The sequence below is a fragment of the Triturus cristatus genome, chromosome 4_1 (genome assembly GCF_964204655.1).
Source record: "Triturus cristatus chromosome 4_1, aTriCri1.1, whole genome shotgun sequence".
Lineage (NCBI taxonomy): Eukaryota > Metazoa > Chordata > Amphibia > Caudata > Salamandridae > Triturus > Triturus cristatus.
The window spans coordinates 135,310,704-135,320,703 of NC_140585.1; positions in this window are offsets into that span (position 1 = coordinate 135,310,704).

Here is a 10,000-nt window from a genome sequence, read left to right on the forward strand (position 1 = left end):
TCATGCAGCTGCGCGCGCATCTATGCCAAGTATTATCTTATAGATCCACCTATATATGACATCATATGACCTCATAACCAATTATGTTTCTTTTTACTCCTCATTACGCCCATTTTTGGTTACGCATGTAAATTGTCACTTTTCTTATCAATTGTTACGCCTTCTGCATTTGTTTCATTGTAATGTACATTCTATAAAAACGATTGACTGTCAATAAAATATTGTACTTCACTTCCTGAACCCCCGTGGTGACGGAACATTAAGGCCGCGACTCGATTCGGCTATTTTGAATAAAGCCCATTCAGAAACCTCTTATACCACGGATTCTGCCTCTTATTTCACTGAGCTGTTTTATTTAGATTCCGTATTAAATTCAGTCCCGGTAATAAAATATTTACCACATGATTGGCGCCCGAATAGGGACACTTTCTCATCTCACGCGCCGGTGGTGCGTTGCAGGCCCGGTCTCCTGCCACAGCTGGACGGACCATAACGCGTACCAGCAGGATTTCCTGTAGCTCCCTCCGGTCAAGCGGGGGCGACTGAGGCTGCGATCAACCCAGACGAGGCGGTGAGAAGTGCGAAGTATCCCGACCAGAGCCTAGCAGAGAGAGAGCAAGATCCGAGGTATACAGAGGCCCACCAGATTTCGAAGTCCCGACGTCCAGAGAGTTCGATGTCCGCAGTGTCGAGTCCAGTCCAGTCCCATTTCGAGGCCTTCCGTTCCGAGCTACCCGGTGAGTACCATTGCTGGGGAGGCGTTCTGACGTGCACTTAGGTTGTGCCGGTCAAGACGGATTTGGGTACACAAATCCGGTCTGCACTGTTTCAGCAGTGTATCTGTACTGTTTAGCAGTATATCAAGTATTCCGAAGTATCTAGTTATTGTCAAGAATTCTGCTTGGTGATTAGTTATGCAGACGATCATCATTGTTGGTCATTTTAAAGGTTAAAAAAAAAAATGTTTAATGTTTAATGTTTAAAGTGTTAAACGTCTTGCATATTGTGGTATGAATGATTGTTCATTGTTGTACTTTTTGTACTAAGTGTGTTCAAGTTCAAGTATCAGATCAGTTGTCAATATGCCGCTCTTTTCGAAGTTAAGACAGATCACTACGAGAAAAGGGGTACTTGAAGAAGCAGTTCCTATTCCTCCTAGGGACACTCCAGGGCACTTCATGTATCACAAACATGGCTTAGATGCCATATTATTTCTTGATTTATGGGTGGACTACACCAAAGAATTACCAGAAAGTCAGAGATGGCCCGTAGCTGGGACCTGGGATGCAGAATGTATTATGAAAGTAGAAGAAGAGTTGTGGAAGAGGAAAGCTAGACAGTCACAGAAAGACGCTGTTGAGTTATGGCGTAAAGAATCGCATAGACGTACCGAGAAAGCGCTAAGACAGGAAGAGAGAAGTAAAGAAAGTGCAAATAAAGTCCGAGAAAGTTTATTGATTGAAGAGGGTACACGAGTAAAAGCAGAGCAAGCCGATAGGCAAAGAAATGCCCTTATGAAAGGTATGTATCCCCTTCTGGCCGAAGGATTACCTAAGGCTACTACGGAGATACCAAAAGACTTGCCACCCCCATTGTTTCCAATAAAAGTACATCCTAAAGGACATCCCAGAACCGCAGAAGATGTTTTTCTTTCCTCGTATTTAGATGACGCAGCTCCCGAGTATGCTAACCCCGCACCACATAGACCGTCTGCTGGGGGGGCTCAACGTCAAGATCAGGTATCTGTCTCTGTGCAACAACAAACTCCGACACAAGCTTCGGCAAGCACATCTGTTTCCGCATCTGTCTCCGCAGCCGATTCTACAGTTGTGTCCACACCTGTAGTTGCTGTAGCACGTTCAACGAATCCTTTCGCGCCCAGTACCCCAGATGGGGCTACCGGAGGTGCTACTAGCATTTATTCAACGCCACCCCGAATAAGTAAACTTACTTTTCAAGAACCAGTACATACACGTACGCCCAAACTTATAAATACTCGCATGCTTAAGGACCTTTTAGTAGATTGTAGATATGACCCGGTGCCCGGCAAAGAGGATGAAATGGTCATGGCATCATTACGTATCAGAAGAGCTGCAGGGTTTTTAGGGAAGCTACCAGGAATGGCTATGCACCTGGATAACATATATCATTTTGTCCAAACAGGGAGAGATCCTGAATGCATTAACAGAGCTATGGAATATCAGAAAGTGGAGATACAGGGGGAATTGCTACGTTTTCTCGTAAATTGTGTGATCAGAAATCAAGACCGACCGGGGGTGGACCCGGAAATAATGCAAACTCTTACGAGATGGAGTCAGAATATATCAGACGGAAGACATGATAAACAAGGAAGTATAGTAGCCATGTGTCGAAAAATAAGGAAAGAAATAGAACGTATACATGAAGAGAGATTGGAGACAGACGAGTTTGAACAAAACGAGGTGCCCGAATCAGGGGATCCCGTAAGACAGTCAGATACCATAGCCTATGTAGGTAGAGGAAGGTCCTGCAATAATACTAGATGTTTTACTGATCCGATTCATTCGATATGTCCAGATAATAACAGAACTTATCCGACACCTATCATAAATCTGAAGTCTCCCGAACATTCGTTTCAAGCTGCTGACAAAATACTCCGAGAACGAAGGGGTTACCACCTCCTCGATTCTATGGATGAGCAAGAATTAGCTAGGTCCGCCGTTCATTGGATTGATAGTCCCGGAAAATATGGTGATGACACAGTAGCACACACGTTTTTGAACCTCAGTCCAGATGAACAGCGTTTAGCTGGAATTTACATGATTCAGCAACTTCTTATATTATATAAGAACCAACATTCCGATCCTGGTCCTTTACCTGACATATTAACTGAATTACTCACGAATAGATGGAAAGGTTCAGGTAATAAGTTAATCAAAGAAATACTCGTATCCAGAAAGCAGTACATTCTTTTTGTAAGCCCAGATCCTTTCTCGCTGCCCCACAAGGAAAGAACGCCGTATTACATGGATAGACAGAATCCTTTACGAGAAGTGCACCCAATAAAAGGCGAGGATAATCAGTTTCACCGTGTATTTGTATATACACCCATATCTAAAATGGAATTGTTGGAAATGAAAAAGGTGGTACCCAGTCACGACAAGGACCCAGCGGGTTTCCACCGAGAAATTAAAGACATGTTACTGATGGGAGAGTATACCTATCCTGACATTATGACGATATTAAAGGTGCTAATGCCTGCTGGCATTTATGAAAAACTTAAGGAAAAAGAGTGGGAAGTGGGGGACCAAAAGATAGACTGGACAGCATTAGAAACCGAAGAAAGAGGTCGAACTGCAGGTTCAGGGCTTGGGGATAAAGTTAAAGCACTACCAGGTTTGCTAGTACAGGTACTGCCACGTTTATTAGCTACGAAAAAGGAAGATTGGGGTGCAATCTCAGCCTGTAAACAGAAACAAGATGAAGACACTAGTGATTTCTATGCCCGATTTGAAAAATGTTTTGGTATAAATAGTGGGATAAAAGCAAATAGTGAGTCATATCCACATTTATTCGTGACAAAATTAGTGGAAAATTCCTTGCCTCAAGAGAAGAATAGAGTATTGAAATTCGAGAGTACATGGCAGGGTAACACTCCGTCACAAATGTTGCAAATGTTACAGTATCATCACAATAGAATTAGAGATGAACAAGAACACGAACAAAGACGTATGAAGGACACTAAAATGAAAATGCTAGTTTCCCAGACAGTACCAGCGGATGGTCACAAAAAGGGTGTGACACATTCCGGAGATTCAGCAGTTCCTGTAAAAGGAACGTGCAATTACTGCAAACAACTAGGTCATTATGTACACGATTGTCCAGTCCTGAAGCGTAATATAGCTGTAGGTATTGCAAAAGAAAGACCACGGCCACTCAGACAAGATCAGAATGAACAAGGAGCTCCGCAGCATGCACAGGCCATGCCAGCCGCACAACAGCCAATACAGTTTGTGCCAGCTGCACCACCGTTGCCTGTTGCTGCCACACAAACAACAACACGACAAATGTATCAGACCGCACAGTATGAATATCCTGAGTATCAGCGTTACGCATGAAAAAGCCTAGAGAGGGAAGTTGACTTACCCCTTATTGAAATCCCAGTAGATCAAGAAGGACCTTATGTGCACAGTGAATTATTAGGTCAAGACAGAAAATTCTTACTTGATACAGGGGCAAGTCGAACAACAATAAAACGTAGTGAAGTTCCAGGGGCACCCCTCTCAGGCTCTCAAAATGTTTCCCTTGGTTTTTCAGGAAAACCTATTGTTAATGAAGTATCACAGCCACTTCCACTTACGATTGGTCCCTTGACACGAACTACAGATTTATTGCTTACTAAATCATGTCCAGAAAACTTGCTAGGAATAAAAACACTGAAAGCTCTAGGAGCTATAATATGTTGTTCTCCGGAAGGAGTAAGATTGTTTAAAGGTCACTATGTGTCTAGAGACATGGATCCCCGACTGCAGACTTTACCGACACATCTATGGGCACAAGGCCCTACTGATGTTGGATGCATGAATATTACACCATATCGAGTCACATTAAAGGCAGGAGTGGTACTACCACGAATGCGACAATACAAGTTACCACCAGATGCTGTAGTGGCTTTACTACAAATCATTGACGAGCTCATTGCCCAAGGAGTAGTTGTGGAAACAGACTCCAATGTATGTAATTCACCGATAATTCCGATTCTTAAACGAACAGATCCAAAGGCCCCGCCAGTATATCGATTGGTTATTGATCTGCGCGAATTAAACAAATGCATTGTGCCACAATTTCCTGTGGTCCCAGATATCTCGTCATTATTGACAGCTATTGATTCCGAAGCAACATTCTTTACTGTAATTGATCTCAAGAACGCCTTTTTCAGCGTCCCAATAGATCCGGAAAGCCAATATTTGTTCGGATTTAGTTTAAATGGGCGTAGCTTTAAATTCTCACGCGCACCTCAAGGATTTACAGAAAGCCCCAGCATCTATAGCCAAGCACTGAAACGAGAACTAGACAGTATACACATGCCAGCTTGCACTGCACTGCTTCAATATGTCGATGATCTGCTGATCACCGCCCGAAGCGAACCTGAATGTGAAAAAGCATCACTGACGGTTTTACAATTTCTAGCCGAAAAGGGGCACAAGGTATCCCCTTCTAAGCTGCAATTCTGTGTACAGCGAGTTGTTTATCTTTGTCGCTCGCTGTCCAAGGAGGGAAGGCAGCTCACACCCGATCGCATTCAGTTAATTGCTAACATGCCAATACCCAAGACACAAAAGGAGGTGCGGGCTTTTATAGGCCTCACTTCATACTGCAGGCAATGGATCCCTCAATATGCATTTCTAGCAAAACCACTCATTCAGTTGACAACACAGGAGGCGGCCACATCGGCTGTCCTCCCTTGGACTCAGGAACATACACTAGCTTTTGAAAGCTTGAAGAAAGCTCTATGTCAAGCACCTGTTTTAGCGACACCATGTTACTATAAACATTTTACACTCTTTGTTACAGAACGTGAAGGTACTGCTTTGTCAGTGCTCACTCAGGAACAAGCAGGATCACGCAAGCCATGTGCTTATTTTTCTAGTACATTAGATCCCGTAGCCCAGGCTTTGCCTGCATGCCTAAAATCAGTGGCAGCAACAGCTTTAGCAATAAGACAAAGCGATGCCATAGTGTTAGGACATCCGTTGACAGTACAAGTACCACACGCAGTAGAGGTTCTTGTGAACCGAACGCAAACACAACACTTGACCATAGCAAGACTTACAGGGTATGAACTGACATTGTTTCAGCCACATATAGAAATCCGACGTTGTAATACATTGAATCCTGCCACACTTTTACCTGTAATAGGAACAGACCCACTAGCTCATGATTGTGTTGAAGTTATTACAATAACAACGAAACCCAGACAAGACTTGACAGACGTTCCATTGTTAGATCCAGACCTGACGTTGTATGTAGATGGATCATGTATGAGGACAGGTACAGGAGATTTAGTGGCCGCGTATGCAGTCACGACAGATACTGAAGTCATCGAAACAAACTGTATAGATACTTTGTCAGCTCAAGCAGCAGAGCTTATTGCTCTGACACAAGCCTGTATTCAAGCCACAAGTAAGAAAGTTAACATATACACTGATTCACGTTATGCATTCGGAGTTGTACATGACTTCGGGGTGCTTTGGCGAGAGAGAGGTTATTTAACTTCTCATGGCACCCACATTCAGCACGGGTCCCTCATTCATGCTCTGTTAGACGCAATTCATCTGCCCACTGCTATATCGATTATGAAATGCAAAGCACATACGAAAGTCACTGATATCATTTCTCAAGGCAATGATTTAGCTGACAGAACAGCTAAACAGACTGCTCAGACTCGCACATCCGACATGACAAAGCCAATAGTCCCGACACCAACACATTGTATGACGATTAAGGATCCCGCACTTGACATAATTGACATACAGACACATGCTACCGCAGACGAAATAAAGAAATGGACGGAATTAGGAGGGATCCAAACGGACCAGGGATGGATGACGAAGGAGAAATCTGTATGGTTCCTTCCTGATTCTATGGTCCAGGCTATCATAACTACAATTCATAGTCCGGCACACTTAGGGGAGAAAGCTATGCTAGACAGCATTCAACACATTTGGTTCAACAAACATTTACGAGCAGCAGCTAAGCAAAAAGTCCGTACCTGTATGATATGTTGTCAGTTTAACCCAGGAAAAAGCATCCCCGTAGAGCAGGGTGGATTTCAGCCTCCTGATCACCCTTTTGAAGTCCTCCAGATGGATTATATCCAGATGGAACGATGTCGAGGATTCAAATATGTTCTCGTAGTTGTCTGTGCTCTTTCCCGTTGGACCGAAGCCTACCCAGTATCAGATTACACTGCCCCGACTACTGCCAAACAGCTAGTTCGAGAATTCTTCCCACGGTACGGGTTACCACGTGTTGTCTATTCAGATAACGGCCAGCCCTTCTCATCCGAACTGATGAAACATGTTTCACTCTTGCTAGGATATCAGTGGAAGTTTCATTGTGTCCGACACCCCGAGGCAGCAGGTCTCGTGGAACGACATAATCAAACTCCGAAAATCAGATTGTCCAAAATATGTAGGGAAAAAGGGGTTGATTGGGTAGTAGCCTTACCAGTTGCACTCTTTTACATGAGAATGGTAGCACACTCTCGAACAGGGCTATCCCCTTATGAGGTGATCTTTGGAAGACCACCTAATATGTGGGGGACGCCTATACCACGTAAAATAACTGATGTTGACTGTAATATGTTGACAGATTACCTGGCTTCCTTGATGTCTGCACTACAATCTTGTCGTTCACAGGTAGCTGCAGCCTTTCCCGACAATACTGAGGTGAAACCCCATGACGTAGTTCCGGGGGACCTTGTGCTTGTGAGAAATTTCGACCGAAAGACTCAGCTGGAGCCCAGGTGGAAGACACCCAAGTTGGTCTTGCTGACCACAAGGACAGCCGTGAAGATCGAGGGCAGGAAAGGATGGGTGCATTCAAGTCATATCAAGAAATTTCATGGACTTCCTTCAGATGTAAACAGCCCACCTCGTGTGTCCTCACCTATTGACTCAAAACTACCTTTGGCTGAGGCTACCAGTAAAGAACTCTATAAATTAAAACTTAGGCCCAAACCGTCGGACGATTTGATTGTTTAAGTCCTCTCCAAGGTGAAGCGGTTGAATCTGTCTCCGACATGTATCCCTTAGACCTGAATCATGGAAAATCGCGAAAAATGTTGAAACGACATGCGTATTGTAAATCACTGCGTAGCCACTGTATAGTGACGTTATTAATTTTGTTTTTCTTGAGTTTTATAATAATCACTGCAAGTATATTGTTGCGTATATATTATCCTATTTCTAAACATGTTTTTAATATAACTGATGAACATTCTTTTAGTGACCTACCCCCGCATGAATTGTCCTATAGACTTGCGCTGCGCAATAATACATTCATTAGTATGTTGCATCATTCCCATCAGACTAGTAATGCCACTAATTGTTGGGTGTGTGGCCGACTCCCTCCCTATCAGAATTTTAAGGGAGTTTTGCCTTTCTTTCCACTTCCATTTACACATAATGGCTCCTGTGGAGCATGGTTTAGTTTAATAAATTCCATAGACTCAGACACAGCAGTTTACCAAGATCATTGGGTATGGGGAAACCTGAACCTAGTTTTACTCAAGGTCTGCTACCCTGACAAGGAGGGTCGCCCCAAAAGAACAGGAACTGATCTAGAAAATGAAGTATATGGATTAGGTAATTTTACACCTAATCTCATGATTCTGAATGTCGAATCCGAAGTTGAACTAATTTTGCCCACCATGTCAGTATTCCCAGTAAAGGGTGAATTATGTGTAAGAAAAAGTGGTTCCATACATATGGGCCATAGTAAATGCACTACTATAGTAGAATTCAGTGATCAAGGCAAATCTTCATTTAGAGCTTCTCGCCATTCCTACTTTGTATGTGGTCAGACTGCATATATGCGTTTACCTCTAGATTGGGATGGTACCTGCTACATTGCATTCCTTTTGCCACCTGTTTTCCTAGCTCCTCCTGATTATTACAGAAATATTCATTTAGTACACAATAGAGAGCGGAGAGATCTCCCAATTGTCGATTACACTGAGACGGCATGGGACAAGTATGTAGATTTCAATAAAGGCATCTTTCCCTATATAGGTACAATTTCAAATAGTAAGCTGATACGTAGATTAACTAAGACTCTTGAAGCTGTAGTGAATGAAACTATTGCCGCCCTAGGCAACTTGACAGAGGAGCAATCTGCGATGAGGATTGTTGTTCTTCAAAATCGTCTTGTCCTTGACGTCATCCTGGCCGATAGGGGCGGAGCTTGTAGGGTCATCGGATCAAGCTGCTGCGTATTCATACCAGAAAATTCGCCATCTGTATATAAAGCTATAACGCGCCTTCATAAGATTGTGAGCCAGATACACGAGAGTCCAGGCACTTGGACTTGGTCCGGGTGGTTTTGGAGTGTGATATCAGCCTGGGGATGGAGAGTTCTATCCTTCCTAGGTATTGGCCTTCTTATACTATTCAGTTGCTGCTTATGCCTGCAATGTGGACCAGCGATTTGTGGCCTGTGTGCCACATCGTGTATTCCACATCAAGGTTTTCACTCAAGATCCCGGAAGAAGAAAGAAGAAGAAATGATGCTCCATGAACTAATCAATGGATTAATGAAGATTGATGTCTCTTGATGGGCAAGTAGGGGACAAGGAGGGAATGTGGAAATATGGATTTTCATGATCAGTTATGTCCCCTATCTTGGACCCCAACGGTTCTATGTGCATGTTACCAGTACATGTATGTTCCCTCCCGTTCCAGTTTCTAAGACGCAAACACATGTGCGTCCACCGTCAACATGTCCTCTGTCAGATCCGCCATGAATGGGCTGGATATTCGATTCCTAAGTATGAAAGGCCACCGACTTTATATGGCTCAGTTACTCCATTTTGCAGTTCGGGCGAGTAGGCCCTGATTCTGCCATCAAGCCTTTCCTTTTTTCTCTGCCTTTGACAGCTTCAGCTTGAGCTCGCATCTGTATCCATGAACTTTGTCCTACTCCCTGTGCGGCTAACGGTGCCTGCCTCGGCCGGTTTCGCCTGCCTGCCAAGAAACCGTATTTCACCTTCGAATTATCTACTTCGCTCCTCAGCCGATGCATTCCTGTCTAGTAGTTTAGGTAAACATTTCCTTCAGCTACCGAGCAAAGGGCCCGGCCTCTCTGTCCTCATGCAAGTAATTCATAGCCCTGTTACCATGGAAAGTTTCTGCCCCTTGCATCTCATATAGACACTTAGACGCTTGTACACGCACACACAGTCAGTATAGAATAGATTCTGTCCGAGAGTCCTTCCTTTGTGGATAACATAGTTCTTTAA